A 16,869-nucleotide genomic window follows, 5' to 3' on the forward strand; every position below is an offset into this window, starting at 1 on the left:
ACTGCTCTAGCATTGCCATTACGAGGCCTTTACAGAGTGTACAACAGATACCACACTGTCATGCTTTGCAGTCAGTGCTGTCATGACGCCCTCTTTAATGTGCCACCTGGTTAGTACCACGGCACTGGTCTAGCACAGCCATAACAAGGCTTTCACCAGTGCATGTAACAGATATCATGCTGCTATGCTTTGCAGCCAGTGCTGCCAAGAACTACTATGCATGTATCACCTGCTTAGTACTACAGCAATGATCTAGCACTGTCATAACAAGGCTTTCAGCAGGGTGTGTAGCAGATTCCACATGACTGTGTTGTGCAGCCATTGCTGCCATGACTTCTCCATGCATGTAACACCTCGTTAGTACTACAGTACTGCTCTAAGAAAGCCATAACAAGGCTTTCAACAGACCATGCAACAATTACCACACTGTCATGCTGCACAGTCAATGCTGCCATGACCTTCCCATGCATGTAACACCTGGTTAGTACTACAGCATTGCCCTAGCTCTATCATTACAATGTTTTCACAAGAGTGTGCAACACATACCACACTGTCATGCTGTGCAGCCAGTGCTGCCATGACCTCTCCATGCATGTAGCACCTGGTTAGTACTAAAGCACTTCTCCGGAACAGCTATAAAAAGGCTTTCAACAGAGTGTACAACAGATACAGCACTGTCATGCTGTGCAGCCAGCGCTGCCATGACCTCTCCATGTATGTAGCACCTGGTTGGTACTACACTACTGCTCTAACACAGCCAAAACACGACATTCAACAGAGCATGCAACAGATACCACACTGGCATGCTGTATAGCCAGTACTGCCATGACCTCTCCATGCATGTAGCACATGGTTAGTGCTACAGCACTGCTGTATCACTGCCATAACAAGACCTTCATGAGGGCATGCAACAGATGCCACCCTGTCAGTGCTGCCATGACCTCCCCCCGCATTTAACACCTGGTTAATACTATAGCACTGCTCTAGCACAGCCATAACAAGGCTTTCAACAGCATGGGCTAAAGGTACCACACTGTCATGCTTTGTGGTCAGTGGTGCTCTGACCCCCTCATTCATGTAGCACCTGGTTAGTACTACAGCACTGCTGTAGCACTGCCATAACAATGCTTTCAAAAGAGCATGCAACAGCTACCACACTTTCATGCTTTGCAGTCAGTGTTGCCATGACCTGACCATGCATGTAACACCTGGTTAGTACTACAGCACTGCTCTAGCACATTTATAATAAGCCTTTCAACAGAGTATGCAACAGATACCACACTGTCATGCTGTGCAGCCAGTACTGCCATGACCTCTCCATGCATGTAGCACATGGTTAGTGCTACAACACTGCTTTAGCACTGCCATAACAAGGCTTTCAACAACATGTGGAACATATACCACACTGTCATGCTTTTCAGTCAGTGTTGCCATGACCTGCCCATGCATGTAACACCTGGTTAGTACCACAGCACTCCTCTAGCACAGCTATAACAAGGCTTTTAACAGAGCATGCAACAGATACCACACTGTCATCTGTGCAGTCAGTGCTGCCATGACCTCCCCATGCATGTAACACCCAGTTAGTACTGCAACACTGCTCTAGTACAGCCATAACAAGGTTTACAACATAATGTTCAGCTGATACCACACTGTCATGCTCTGCAGCCAGTACTGCCATGACCTCCCTGTGTCTGATCTCCTGACCTTCATGTAACACATGCAGCTGGTGGGCTACACAATGGGCAAGTGCCCTCAGGTCAAAGCCATGGTGTCGCTGTGAATGTTCATGAGCCTATAACAGTAAGCATGCACCCTCTGACACATGTTCATGAACATAATCTACACTCCCATATATAGTCCGACAGACACTATTAATCCATTGTGGGAAAGAATCACCATCAGTAACAGACTCAACATGTGACAGACAGTCACTGTCATTATTGTGTTCAATATCTTATGCCCCTAATCAGTAGAATGGCCAGCTAGGCTATCCCCTATCAGAGACTATACTATGACACACTTGTCTTTCCTCCTCCTGGCTGGACAATGGAACCTAATGCAGTGTCCAGCGTGCCATTAGCCATACTATCAGAGTGAGGCACATCACATCCCACCTCAGGATCAGTGACAGGTGACTGGGGGAGGCAGGAAGTAGACATGCTGCTAATAGAAACAGATGAAATATGTCATGTTCATTTACAGAAGTCAGATGAGGCATGATATGACTAGCATAAGTGGAAAAGTATCTAACTACATTTAATTATGGTGATATGTACTTACCAGGGCAACTAGGCTGTAGATGGTGCAATTGCCCTAAAAAGCAGAGATAAGCCACGTTACACATCAGAAAATATGAAGGCAATGCTAAAACACACATACATTATGACATATCTGGCATGTCCTCATCTAACTCCACTGTGGGTCATAAGGGTTGAAATGTCACTGTTGTGTAAATAGAGACATATACCCAACAAGCAGGTGAGAAGTACATACATGGCATCATTTAGCACTGAAAATGATGTATAACACTCAGCAACTAAAATATACACATACCAGATGGTCAACAGTATTTTGCAGATTGCAAGTGTCCTATGCAGGTGAACAAGACCACCAAGACCACATTAGTCATAAAGGTGACAGTTGTACTTAACAAGACTGCACTATAGCAACCATATAGAGTGCCTCACCACATCTGCCCTCTCCGGTTGAGTAACAAATTATCCTGCATAATGCAGAACCTGTAGGTTAAAGTAAACAGAAACAACTGGTGAGTATATACCTTAGTCATAACAGCAAGCAGATGCAGGCAAAGGCTAGTGATAATCCTAAATGATTACAGAGACACTTACCTAATTTGTGGTGTCAGCTGGCTGATTGTAGTGGGGCTGTTCAAGTAGACAAGACCACATTAGTCATAAAAGTCAGAGTTGTACTTAACAAGATTGCAATCCAAATGAAAACACCACGTAGCCAATATCCTCCAACCTCAAACCACACTTTATTAATATACAGACATAAAATAGTTAAGCGCTTTCGTCAATTGACTTCATGCACTGTGACAACCATATGTACTGCCTCACCAGGTCTGCCCTCCCTGTTTGACGAAGGAATCATCTTGCATAATGTAGAGCCTGTAGTTTAAAGTGGAACACAATCAACAGGTGAGTATATACCTCAGTCATAACAGCAGACAGAGGCAGTCACAGGCTAGTGATCACCATAGCTGAGTACAGAGACACAAACCTGATGTGGGTTGTCTGGCATGATGTTGATGGGTCTGTGCATGTGAACAATACAACAGTACAGATGGTGCTGACATTTTCATCTACCCATTGTTTACCTCAGGGTTCAATCCTGGGACCGCTCTTGTTTGGCATCAACTTCTCTGAAGTACAGGCCAACACTAAGGGACTCTGGCTAACAAAGTTCGCAGATGACTGCAAACTGGGAGCCATTATTGAATCTCCAAATGATGTGGATATTCTACAAAAGGGTCTTACAGAAACAGATGCCTGGTGCCAGAGCCATGGGCTCAAGCTTAATGCCAAGAAATGTATAGTTATCCCCTTTGGGAAAAAACATGTACCCATGAATTACCACATAGGTGGCAATACACTAAACACCGAAAGTGTGATGAGAGACTTAGGGACATAGGTGGACAGTGGTCTCACATTCGATAACCACATCACCATAACAGTCAGGAAATCCTTCTATGTTGCGCACCTCATCACTAAGGGCTTTTCATCCAGAAAAAGGAGGTCATTGTCCCACTGTACTCATCCCTCATTAGACCCATTATAGAGTACAACGCCCCATTTGGTATGTACCTCACAAGACATCTGCAACAGCTGGAAAGGCCTCAGAAATACCTCACTAAAAGAATCACAGGCCTAAAGCAGATGCCCTATACTGACCATCTAAAAAAACTCCAGCTATACTCTGTGGCATATCATCTACTCAGAGGTGATCTCTGCTTAACATACAAGGCCATGTCAAACCCTGAGCTGTTGGACATGCTCCACTTAAAAAAATCGCAATCCCTCAGAGCCACATGCTCCAGGGATCTAAACCTTGTCATCATAATGAACAAAACATGCTGGAGGGATAGGTTTCTGAGCCGGAGACTCCCCATACTCTGGAATAGACTGCCCATACAGGTCAAGCAGAGCACCTCCTTGGCACTCTTCAAAAGGAACCTTGATGATTGGATGGGAGATAGGAAATTCACCTCAGGGATCATGTCAGTCATCCTGCTAGACAGGGGTCCAGGGAAGTAAATATTGCGGGAAGAAATATCCAGGGAATTGTTATGGCTAGGCTTGTATAGGCCCTAGGGCCGATAGCCTAGTACCAACATATGAACCTATGAACCTATAACATGGTTTTCCTTGTCTTTCCACATCTTGAATATTCCCGTATACATGGCATCATTCTGTCACTGTCACTTTCATAAAAATGTGAATAATTGTCTTAGAATTCTTCAATTTTACTGTCTTAGAACACATTAATGAAAGAAATTTTATTGGTGGCTGTAACAAAATATTGGAAACTAAGAAAGGAAATGGCAAATTATGCACCAGGTGGATAAGATTCCAGGGCTCAACAAACAAGTAAATATTAAAAGCATGTCGAAGTTGAAACTTTTATAGTACAATAACAGCTATTTGAGTTGTTTGAGTAATATATGGTTATTTAAATGTGTATGTAATGCAGTATTTGTTATATTTATATTAATATTAAGTTATTTACTTTTTAAAACTATTTTTAGATGTATTTGTATTTCCTGTTTTGTCAATTATGACCTTACAAAAGGGAGTTAATGCTGCTAACTGGTTATTAGAAGGAACACAAGGATACTTAAATGTGCTAGATGTGTTCTGTAATGTTTTTTGATGAAGTTCCTTACTGAGAAATAAAATGAAAAAAGTGCTAAATTTTCATGGTTGTATATTGCCTCTTATTCTAGTTCTTCATCTCAGTTGTGTCGGTGCTGTAAACAAGGTTTTTTGTGCAGTTGGATTCATTTCCTTGATTGGGCGGCTGTGGAGTTATTAAATATATTTATGTGTGTGTATTACTATCAGTAAGGTAATGATAATTAAATGTACAATTTAAATATTGATGGCCATCTAATTGTGCATCCTGAAGTTACCTGCAAATAAGCTGGGCAAGAGATGCAGATGTGCAGGATATTTAAGTGACACAATGTGTTATGAAGAACTACATGCGTTTGACACATCCCTTTAAGAGTGCTACTCGTGGACTGCATGTATTTGACACACCCCTTTAAGAGTGCTACTCGTGGACTGCACGTATTTGACAAATCCCTTTAAGAGTGCTACTCGTGGACTGCATGTATTTGACACACCCCTTTAAGAGTGCTACTCGTGGACTGCACGTATTTGACAAATCCCTTTAAGAGTGCTACTCATGGACTGCATGTATTTGACAAATCCCTTTAAGAGTGCAACTCGTGGGCTGCATGTATTTGACACACCCCTTTAAGAGTGCTACTTGTGGACTGCACGTATTTGATTAATCCCATTAAGAGTGCTACTCGTGGACTGCATGTATTTGACAAATCCCTTTAAGAGTGCAACTCGTGGGCTGCATGTATTTGGCACATCCCTTTAAGAGTGCTACTCATGGACTGCATGTATTTGACACATCCCTTTAAGAGTGCTACTCATGGACTGCATGTATTTGACACACCCCTTTAAGAGTGCTACTCGTGGACTGCATATATTTGACACACCACTTTAAGAGTGCTACTCATGGACTACATGTATTTGACACATCCCTTTAAGAGTGCTACTCGTGGACTGCATATATTTGACAAATCCCTTTAAGAGTGCTACTCATTGACTGCACATATTTGGCACATCCCTTTAAGAGTGCTACTCATGGACTGCACATATTTGACACATCCCTTTAAGAGTGCTATTCATGGACTGCATGTATTTTGCATACCCCTTTAAGAGTGCTATTCATGGACTGCATGTATTTTACACACCCATTTAAGAGTGCTGTTCATGGACTGCATGTATTTGGCACATCCCTTTAAGAGTGCTATTCATGGACTGCATGTATTTGACACATCCCTTTAAGAGTGCTATTCATGGACTGCATGTATTTTACACACCCCTTTAAGAGTGCTATTTATGGACTGCATGTATTTGACACATCCCTTTAAGAGTGCTATTCATGGACTGCATGTATTTTACACACCCCTTTAAGAGTGCTATTCATGGACTGCACGTATTTGACACATCCCTTTAAGAGTGCTATTCACGAACTGCATGTATTTGACACATCCCTTTAAGAGTGCTATTCATGGTCCGCATGTATTTGACACACCCCTTTAAGAGTGCTATTCATGGACTGTATGTATTTTATACACCCCTTTAAAAGTGCTACTCATGGACTGCACATATTTGACACATCCCTTTAAGAGTGCTACTCATGGACTGCATGTATTTGACACACTCCTTTAAGAGTGCTACTCGTGGACTGCATATATTTGACACACCCCTTTAAGAGTGCTACTCATGGACTGCATGTATTTGACACATCCCTTTAAGAGTGCTACTGATTAACAGAAGCTGATCGACACTAACAGCTGCTGTGATGCCAGCTGGTTGTTGTGATGCCAACTAACTCAACTAGTTAAGTAATATCATAATGAACAAAACATGCTGGAGGGGTAGGTTTCTGAGCCGGAGACTCCCCATACTCTGGAATAGACTGCCCATACAGGTCAAGCAGAGCACCTCCTTGGCACTCTTCAAAGGGAACCTTGATGATTGGATGGGAGATCGGAAATTCACCTCGGGGATCATGTCAGTCATCCTGTTAGACAGGGGTCCAGGGAAGTAAATATTGCGGGCAGAAATATCCAGGGAATTATTATGGCTAGGCTTGTATAGGCCCTAGGGCCGATAGCCTAGTACCAACATATGAACCTATGAACCTATAACATGGTTTTCCTTGTCTTTCCACATCTTGAATATTCCCGTATACATGGCATCATTCTGTCACTGTCACTTTCATAAAAATGTGAATAATTGTCTTAGAATTCTTCAATTTTACTGTCTTAGAACACATTAATGAAAGAAATTTTATTGGTGGCTGTAACAAAATATTGGAAACTAAGAAAGGAAATGGCAAATTATGCACCAGGTGGATAAGATTCCAGGGCTCAAAAAACAAGTAAATATTAAAAGCATGTCGAAGTTGAAACTTTTATAGTACAATAACAGCTATTTGAGTTGTTTGAGTAATATATGGCTATTTAAATGTGTATGTAATGCAGTATTTGTTATATTTATATTAATATTAAGTTATTTACTTTTTAAAACTATTTTTAGATGTATTTGTATTTCCTGTTTTGTCAATTATGACCTTACAAAAGGGAGTTAATGCTGCTAACTGGTTATTACAAGGAACACAAGGATACTTAAATGTGCTAGTGTGCTCTGTAATGTTTTTTGATGAAGTTCCTTACTGAGAAATAAAATGAAAAAAGTGCTAAATTTTCATGGTTGTATATTGCCTCTTATTCTAGTTCTTCATCTCAGTTGTGTCAGTGCTGTAAACAAGGTTTTTTGTGCAGTTGGATTCATTTCCTTGATTGGGAGGCTGTGGAGTTATTAAATATATTTACGTGTGTGTATTACTATCAGTAAGGTAATGATAATTAAATGTACAATTTAAATATTGATGGCCATCTAATTGTGCATCCTGAAGTTACCTGCAAATAAGCTGGGCAAGAGATGCAGATGTGCAGGATATTTAAGTGACACAATGTGTTATGAAGAACTACATGCGTTTGACACATCCCTTTAAGAGTGCTACTCGTGGACTGCATGTATTTGACACACCCCTTTAAGAGTGCTACTCGTGGACTGCACGTATTTAACAAATCCCTTTAAGAGTGCTACTCATGGACTGCATGTATTTGACAAATCCCTTTAAGAGTGCAACTCGTGGGCTGCATGTATTTGACACACCCCTTTAAGAGTGCTACTTGTGGACTGCACGTATTTGACAAATCCCATTAAGAGTGCTACTCGTGGACTGCATGTATTTGACAAATCCCTTTAAGAGTGCAACTCGTGGGCTGCATGTATTTGGCACATCCCTTTAAGAGTGCTACTCATGGACTGCATGTATTTGACACATCCCTTTAAGAGTGCTACTCATGGACTGCATGTATTTGACAAACCCCTTTAAGAGTGCAACTCGTGGGCTGCATGTATTTGACACACCCCTTTAAGAGTGCTACTTGTGGACTGCATGTATTTGACAAATCCCATTAAGAGTGCTACTCGTGGACTGCATGTATTTGACAAATCCCTTTAAGAGTGCAACTCGTGGGCTGCATGTATTTGGCACATCCCTTTAAGAGTGCTACTCATGGACTGCATGTATTTGACACATCCCTTTAAGAGTGCTACTCATGGACTGCATGTATTTGACACACCCCTTTAAGAGTGCTACTCGTGGACTGCATATATTTGACACACCACTTTAAGAGTGCTACTCATGGACTACATGTAGTTGACACATCCCTTTAAGAGTGCTACTCATGGACTGCATGTATTTGACACATCCCTTTAAGAGTGCTACTCGTGGACTGCATATATTTGACAAATCCCTTTAAGAGTGCTACTCATTGACTGCACATATTTTCCACATCCCTTTAAGAGTGCTACTCATGGACTGCACATATTTGACACATCCCTTTAAGAGTGCTATTCATGGACTGCATGTATTTTACATACCCCTTTAAGAGTGCTATTCATGGACTGCATGTATTTTACACACCCATTTAAGAGTGCTGTTCATGGACTGCATGTATTTGGCACATCCCTTTAAGAGTGCTATTCATGGACTGCATGTATTTGACACATCCCTTTAAGAGTGGGTGCTATTCATGGACTGCATGTATTTTACACACCCCTTTAAGAGTGCTATTTATAGACTGCATGTATTTGACACATCCCTTTAAGAGTGCTATTCATGGACTGCATGTATTTTACACACCCCTTTAAGAGTGCTATTCATGGACTGCACGTATTTGACACATCCCTTTAAGAGTGCTATTCACGAACTGCATGTATTTGACACATCCCTTTAAGAGTGCTGTTCATGGACCGCATGTATTTGACACACCCCTTTAAGAGTGCTATTCATGGACTGTATGTATTTTATACACCCCTTTAAAAGTGCTACTCATGGACTGCACATATTTGACACATCCCTTTAAGAGTGCTACTCATGGACTGCATGTATTTGACACACTCCTTTAAGAGTGCTACTCGTGGACTGCATATATTTGACACACCCCTTTAAGAGTGCTACTCATGGACTGCATGTATTTGACACATCCCTTTAAGAGTGCTACTCGTGGACTGCATGTACTTGACACATCCCTTTAAGAGTGCTACTCGTGGACTGCATATATTTGACACATCCCTTTAAGAGTGCTACTCATGGACTGCATGTATTTGACACACCCCTTTAAGAGTGCTACTCGTGGACTGCATGTATTTGGCACACCCCTTTAAGAGTGCTACTCATGGACTGCATGTATTTACACATCCCTTTAAGAGTGCTACTCATGGACTGCACGTATTTGAGACATCCCTTTAAGAGTGCTACTCATTGACTGCACGTATTTGGCACATCCCTTTAAGAGTGCTACTAATGGACTGCATGTATTTGACACATCCCTTTAAGAGTGCTACTCGTGGACTGCATATATTTTACAAATCCCTTTAAGAGTGCTATTCATGGGCTGCATGTATTTTACACACCCCTTTAAGAGTGCTGTTCATGGACTGCACATATTTGACACATCCCTTTAAGAGTGCTATTCATGGACTGCATGTATTTGACACATCCCTTTAAGTGTGCTATTCATGGACTGAACGTATTTGACACATCCTTTTAAGAGTGCTATTCATGGACTGCATGTATTTGACACATCCCTTTAAGAGTGCTATTCATGGACTGCATGTATTTGACACACCCCTTTAAGAGTGCTATTCATGGACTGCATGTATTTTACACACCCCTTTAAAAGTGCTACTCATGGACTGCATGTATTTCACACATCCCTTTAAGAGTGCTATTCATGGACTGCATGTATTTGGCACATCCCTTTAAGAGTGGTATTCATGGACTGCATGTATTTGGCACATCCCTTTAAAAGTGCTACTCATGGATTGCATGTACTTGGCACATCCCTTTAAGAGTGCTACTCATAGACTGCATGTATTTGACACACCCCTTTAAGAGTGCTACTCATGGACTGCATGTATTTGACAAATCCCTTTAAGAGTGCTACTGGTTAACAGAAGCTGATCGACACTAACAGGTGCTGTGATGCCAGCTGGTTGTTGTGATGCCAACTAACTCAACTAGTTAAGTAATATAGCAGTGTAAATGGAGGCTGATTATCTGTGGGTTCAAATCCCACTCCATCATCAATATACAGAACAATTACAGACAAAGCTTTTTGATTTATTTCACATAATATGTGTATGTTACATGGCTGTGTGCTGAGGTATGAAATAATCTTCACACATGTTTCATTGTCAGAGTGCATTAAGACCTATAGTATATAGTGTGTGGATGACTACACATTTCTTTGTTAGCCACAATTCTTTGGGAATGTACAATACAAAGTACTTCCTTAACATGGTTTTAGGCATGACTCCCTTACAATAGTTATGGAACGATACAATATGTAAGCTTAGTCTTAGATATTTTACATCACCCGTGGTAGTGGTGCTGTGGTAGCATTGTCGCCTCACAGCAAGACGTTGTCGCGTTTGATTCTCAGCTAGAGCGTCTTCTGTGTGGAGGCATGTGTGAATGGGCATGCCTTCGTTGAAGGTTGTGCATCAGGGCTGGTAACTCGGCATGTAAAAATCTACTACCAAACATTAGCGGACCGGAGTTCAGCTGTGGCGACCCCTAACCGGGATAAGCCGAAAGACACAACAAGTCTTAGATGTTTTACATCCATTACTTCTTAACTGAGAAAAATATAAGAGAAATGCAGGTCACTATGCCTTAAATATGAGTGTGTGTTTTAATCACACTTGATTTACAGCAAATGTGGATACAAATTCCCTAGACTCTGTTATAGCTGAAGGATTAGCACGCTAGGTGACATTAATAACTGTAGTTCTACTTATTTTGTTATTGTAGGGTTGAATCCCACAGCAGTCCTTTAATTCTTGTAATGTCCAGTTTGGTATTTGTTAAACATTTTAGCATATTTGTTATTCATAATCTATGTGTGGAAACCTCTGTGTTGCAGTACATGGTATGCAGTGGATGACTATGAATATATTCTTTATCTGCAATACTTTCAGATAGTTCATACTATTTATGTTGTTACCAATCAACCCTTGTAATTCCATTGCAACTTCTCTTGAAAAACAAAATATGTATGCTCAGCATTAAATGTTAATTAATAAATATTTACATGCATTCATTTTTTCTCTGTTCGAAAAATATGTGAACATCACAGGGGATCATGCATTCCATCTAAGTAAGTGCTGTAGCCACACTTGATTTACAGCAAAGGTGGGTATGTAATCCCTTGACTGTGGTATAACTGAAGGGTTAGAATTCTAGCTAATGTAAGTAACTGCAGACCGACTTTTTTTTTTTGCATTTGTGGCTTCAAATCCGACATTGTGTGTTTAAATCTTGTAATGCCCAGCGTTGTGGTTACTAGACATTTAGGCATGTTTTTGTACTTGTAACTTATGTAAGGTAATCTCTATGTTATATTATTTTTCTAGGTATGCCATGGATCTCGATGTGTTTTGTCCATGTCTGTAATTTAAAGGATAGTAATTATTGTTTGATGTTGAATAAGGTCACCATCTGTCACGCAACTCAGGTCAGCATATGCCATTTAATTTTATTACATGCCAGAAATATACATATTCACACACATTCTTCTTTGCATCACATCTTTCTATGCATATGTCCATAGATACAAAAATATAAAGATGTACATCCATTACCTATACATATATGTATATCTCTCAAATGTATTTATATGCACATATGTGGATATGTATCATATGTATATGCACATATGTGTATATGTATCTCTATGCATATGTATATACATATGGGGAGAGAAAGAGAGATACATAGAGATATCATTATACATATCATCGCATATATATGCATTTCTAGAACTGTATATATAGGTATGTAATCACTAACATATGCACAAACTTGTATAACTTTGTATATGTTTATATTTGATTGTCCTCATCTGTTTGAATATATATGTCAAGACATCTAACTTTTTCAACAATATAAATCTACAATAGCATTAATCAGCATTTTAGGATCATAGGATCATAGGAGATTATTAGGCTAATGGCTCTGGGGGCCTTACAAGCCTAGCCAAGAGTTTATCCCCAGAAAAGAAACCACAATCAGTGCCTGTCACCCCTGTCAATGAGGGACACAGGTGGAACCCCTGGGACAAATTTGTGGTTGCCCATCCACTCATCAAGGTTTTGCTTGAAGAGGTTCAGTGATGTACTTTGCTTGACGTGTATGAGGAGTCTGTTCCAGAGATGAGGCAACCTCTGAAAAACAAACCTGTCTTTCCAGCAAGTTTTGTTAATGTCACATATTAGATTTAAGCCTTTCAAATGGGTACTATGCAAGGAGTTAGACTTACGGATATGGAGCATCTCTAGTAGAACAGGGTCTGAGATTGCCTTGTAGATGAGATACAGGTCACCTCTGAGCAATATGTATGATGCAGAGTAGAGTGATAGTGATTTGAGCCTATCCACATAGGACAGGTGTTAGAGGCCATGGATTTTCTTTGTGAGGTATTTCTGCAGCCTTTCCAGTTGGTTCAAGTGTTTGGAGAGATACATAACAAACAGGGTGTTGTACTGAATTATTGCCTAATGAGGGAGGAGTACAGAGAGGTAATAACCTCCTTTTTTCTGCTTGCAATCCCTTTACTTATGAGATGAATCAAGTAAAAGGCTTTTCTGACCACTGCCGCTATATGATGGTAAAATGTGAGATTATTGTCACCTTGTGTACCCACGTCTCTCACCACAGGCTGTGTGCTTAGGGGGTTGTTGCTAATGTGATCATCAGTAGGGGCCGTGTTTTTGCCGAATGGTATGATAATACTTTTTTTGTATTTAACTTAAGGCCATGACTTTGGCACCAGTCATTTGTTGGTGTGAGACCCTCTTGAAGTATGTTTACATGATTTGGGGAGTCAATAACAGCACCCAACATACAGTCATCCACAAAATTGGTCAGCCACAGGCCTTTTGTCTTTGCTTGGACCTCTGAGAAATAGATGCCAAACAACAGTGGTCCCAGGACAGATCCATGGGAGACACCACTAGTGACAGGTCTGCTATCGGAGGTAGTGACACCTATTTTGACCTTTTGGGTCCTATCAGTGAGCAAGTTGGCCACCCACCTGATGAGACAGGGATTTACACCAAGTTCTGTTAGCTTTTTGATGATGCCTGAGTGGGGGATTGCTTCAAAGACTTTGGCCAAGTCAAGGTAAGCTGCATGTACTGACTTTCCCTCATCCAGTGCCTTGGTGACAGTCTCACAAAAGTAAACCAGGTTCAACAGGCAAGATCTGCCCTTGATGAATCTAAACTAGGTGGGGTCAAGTGCTTGGAGATTGCCTATGTCCTTGTTTATGAGGTCCATAATAATATGCTCCATGGCCATACAGATCAGACTTGTCAAGCTAATGGGGCGATAGTTGCCAGGGTCAGTAGTGGCACCACCTTTGTGCAAAGGGATGCCAATGGCAGTTCTCCATTCTGCTGGAATAAAGCCTGTACTTAGGCTATGGTTGAATAGGGTGCTCAATGGCGAGGCTAGTTCTTGCTGGAGATGTTGCAGAATACAGCCTGGGATACTATCAGGTCCCATAGAAGCTGTGTTCTTTGCCTTGGATAGGGCCTTTAACACTTGCTCTATGGAGATGTGAGGTGTGGGGCAAATATCAGGGATGCTGAATGGGCCTTTAGGGGGGACAGGAGGGTGAAGTTTGCACTGAACCTATCTGCTAGCAGGTTGTCTAAGTCAACAGGATCAGTGTAAGTGGCACTGTTAAGAACTAATTTGGAATAAACATGGGTTTGCCATGGAGGTTTCTGATGTAACTGAAAAAGGCTTTGTGGTTAGCTTTTATTTCAGAGGCTAGTTTCGATTCATAATTGGCTTTGGAGGTTTTCACTAGTGATCTAATTTGATTGTTGAGGCTACGGAGGGAGTTTTTCCAATTGGGAATTTGTGCCTTTTTACCCTTGGACAACAGTTTCTTCCTTTTGTTGCAAAGCCTCTTGATAGAGGATGTCCAACACATACATTTGTGTTTCCTTGAGGAGCAGGTTTTAGTTCTGTTGGGTATGGCTGAGTCCATGCAGTTGTACAGGTGCTTGTATACTTCACTGGTATACTGTTCAGCATATCTGTCTGCATCCTCTGAGGGTGCAGTGGTGTGAAGCTACTGATATCCTCCCTTAGAAGATTGTAGTCAGTTTTTGAGAAGTTTTTTAACCTGGTTATGGCTGGGGGGGTTGAATGGGCTAGACACTTCGAATGAGACAGACCAATGGTCTAATCTCACCAGAAAAGAACTTACTATGGGAGTGGTGCAGCAGTCACCCATGTTGGTGAGAACCAAGTCTAGAATGCTATTTCCCCTTGTGGGGGATGAGACAAGCTGGTCTAGTGCATTAGAAGTGATGAAATCAAGGAATCATTGGGTGAGTGCATTAGAGCAGGAATAGTTCACCCAGTTTGTGGTGGGGTAGTTGAAGTCACCAAGGATCAGGGTGTCAGGGGGTACCTTGATGGACTCAAGTAGGTCCAGGAAGCAGGCGTGGATATCCTGAGTCATGGAGGGTGGTCTATAGCTGGCTGTAAGTTGGACGGGTGTCTTTCCAATTGTCAATTGCACCTAGAGAAGTTCTAGTGCATCTTGCACATCTGGAGGTGTCCTTGTCTTTAATGAAAAGAGAAACTCCACCACCCTTAGTCTTCCTGACCTCATTTTGGGGTCAGAATGTGTGGAATGAGGTATAGCCTGGTAAGGCAGGGGTGCACTCTGTAGCCTTGAACCAAGTTTCCGTGACTGCACAGATGTCAGCATCTTCCAGTGCTAGGAGAGCCTCCAGTGAGTGCATTTTCAGGATAAGGCTCCTAGCATTAAGCAGCATGACCTTCAATTTGCTTTTTGACACATCTTTTATGTTGGAAGATTTGTCTGTAGGACATTGCCTAAAAAAGGCACAATGGGGGAGGCAACAGCCTTGGCCAGAATCCTGAATCTCAGGCGTGACAAGTGGAGGCCATCTCTGGCAAAGCATCGAGGTCTGTCAGTCATGTCATCCCAGGCAGACAGATACTGGATCCCCTTAGAATGACACCAAAAACTAAGCCAATTGTTGAAGTCAATTATTTTTTGGTGGTATTGTGGTATCATTCTTGGTGAAGGTAGGATGCTGCTTAGGGCTAGGGTCATACCTGCCTGGGATACATACTCAGACAGCTCAATCATGTCTCTCTTCATATCATCCAGGGAGGTAAATCTCAAGTCATTCATACTTGTACTTGTTGTGGAGAGACGTAAGTGCATGTGTGATGTGGTGGATTCTGGCACCAGACAAGCAAGTGACCATGATCTTCACCTTGTTGAGCCTGGTGAGGGGGACATCAGTGTGCCTTACAATTGAGTCACCAATGACTAGTATATTTGGTTTAATGTTGTGCTTTATGAGCTGTATGAGTTTATTGTTATGCCTTATGGGTTGTATTGTAAGACACTGATGTGTTGCCTCCTGTCTGTGATGTGTTTTGTGTTGTGTGTGGAATTTCTCTGAGTTTTGGAGGTCTCTGCTGTTTAGGTAAGTTTTTATTAAGGACCTCTGTATATGTGGGTGTGTGCTGTGCTTGGCTATGTGATTTGGGTGGTGTGGTGTTTGTGCTGGCAATCTCCTCTTTGTCAGGGGTACTGAATGAGACTTGAGAGAGCATGAATTCCAGTTTACTGATATAGCTGCATCTCACGCAAGTAGAAGAATTATGCGCTAGGAGAATAGGGTTGTCAGTGGACATGAGGCAGTTGCTACACTGTCTCAGTATGCCCATGTCGACCAGGCTGGCAGGAGAAACTGATGGGAATTGTCCAGACATAGTGTTCTAAAACTTGGATGGACTTGGGAAGAGGGGGCTTTGATAAGAGTTTGTCCACAACAGTGTAGACCACAAAAACCTTGTTAAATGTAAAATAACTGGCCTGAAGCCCAAGCGCTAAAACCAAAACTAAGCGGGTTAGAATAACAGACAACTTTAATCTGGCTATTGGTGTGTAAAAGTGTCCATTTATGCAGCATTTGGACTTAATGTGCTGTACATTATGTGATAGTACTTATAATTCTCATATATTATTGTGGGGCATACGTTAATATTGTAAGCTCATCCTCCAAAACATAAAGTCCATACGGCACTAACCTTTTTATATCAATGTAAGATGTGCACAATGACGATCATTTCATTCTTCTCACGTTAAATTGGGCTTGTCTCACATCTTATCCAAACATCAACTTGTATATCATTACTCACATGTAGGCAGGAACACATGATATGTCATGCTTTAAAGGCGTTGTTACAAATCAAAGATGCTTGAATTCTATTAACTTCTCACACAGAGAGCACAAGTAACTAGGCAGGTATGGTGCTCGACTTTGGTGTGAACATAGGTGAATGCATTGATTAAATGCAACTTCTGATAGCTTGTAGTCTGTTATCCTAGTCTGC

This window comes from Protopterus annectens, chromosome 15.part0 (genome assembly GCF_019279795.1).
Source record: "Protopterus annectens isolate FY-2018-M chromosome 15.part0, PAN1.0, whole genome shotgun sequence".
Classification (NCBI taxonomy): domain Eukaryota; kingdom Metazoa; phylum Chordata; order Ceratodontiformes; family Protopteridae; genus Protopterus; species Protopterus annectens.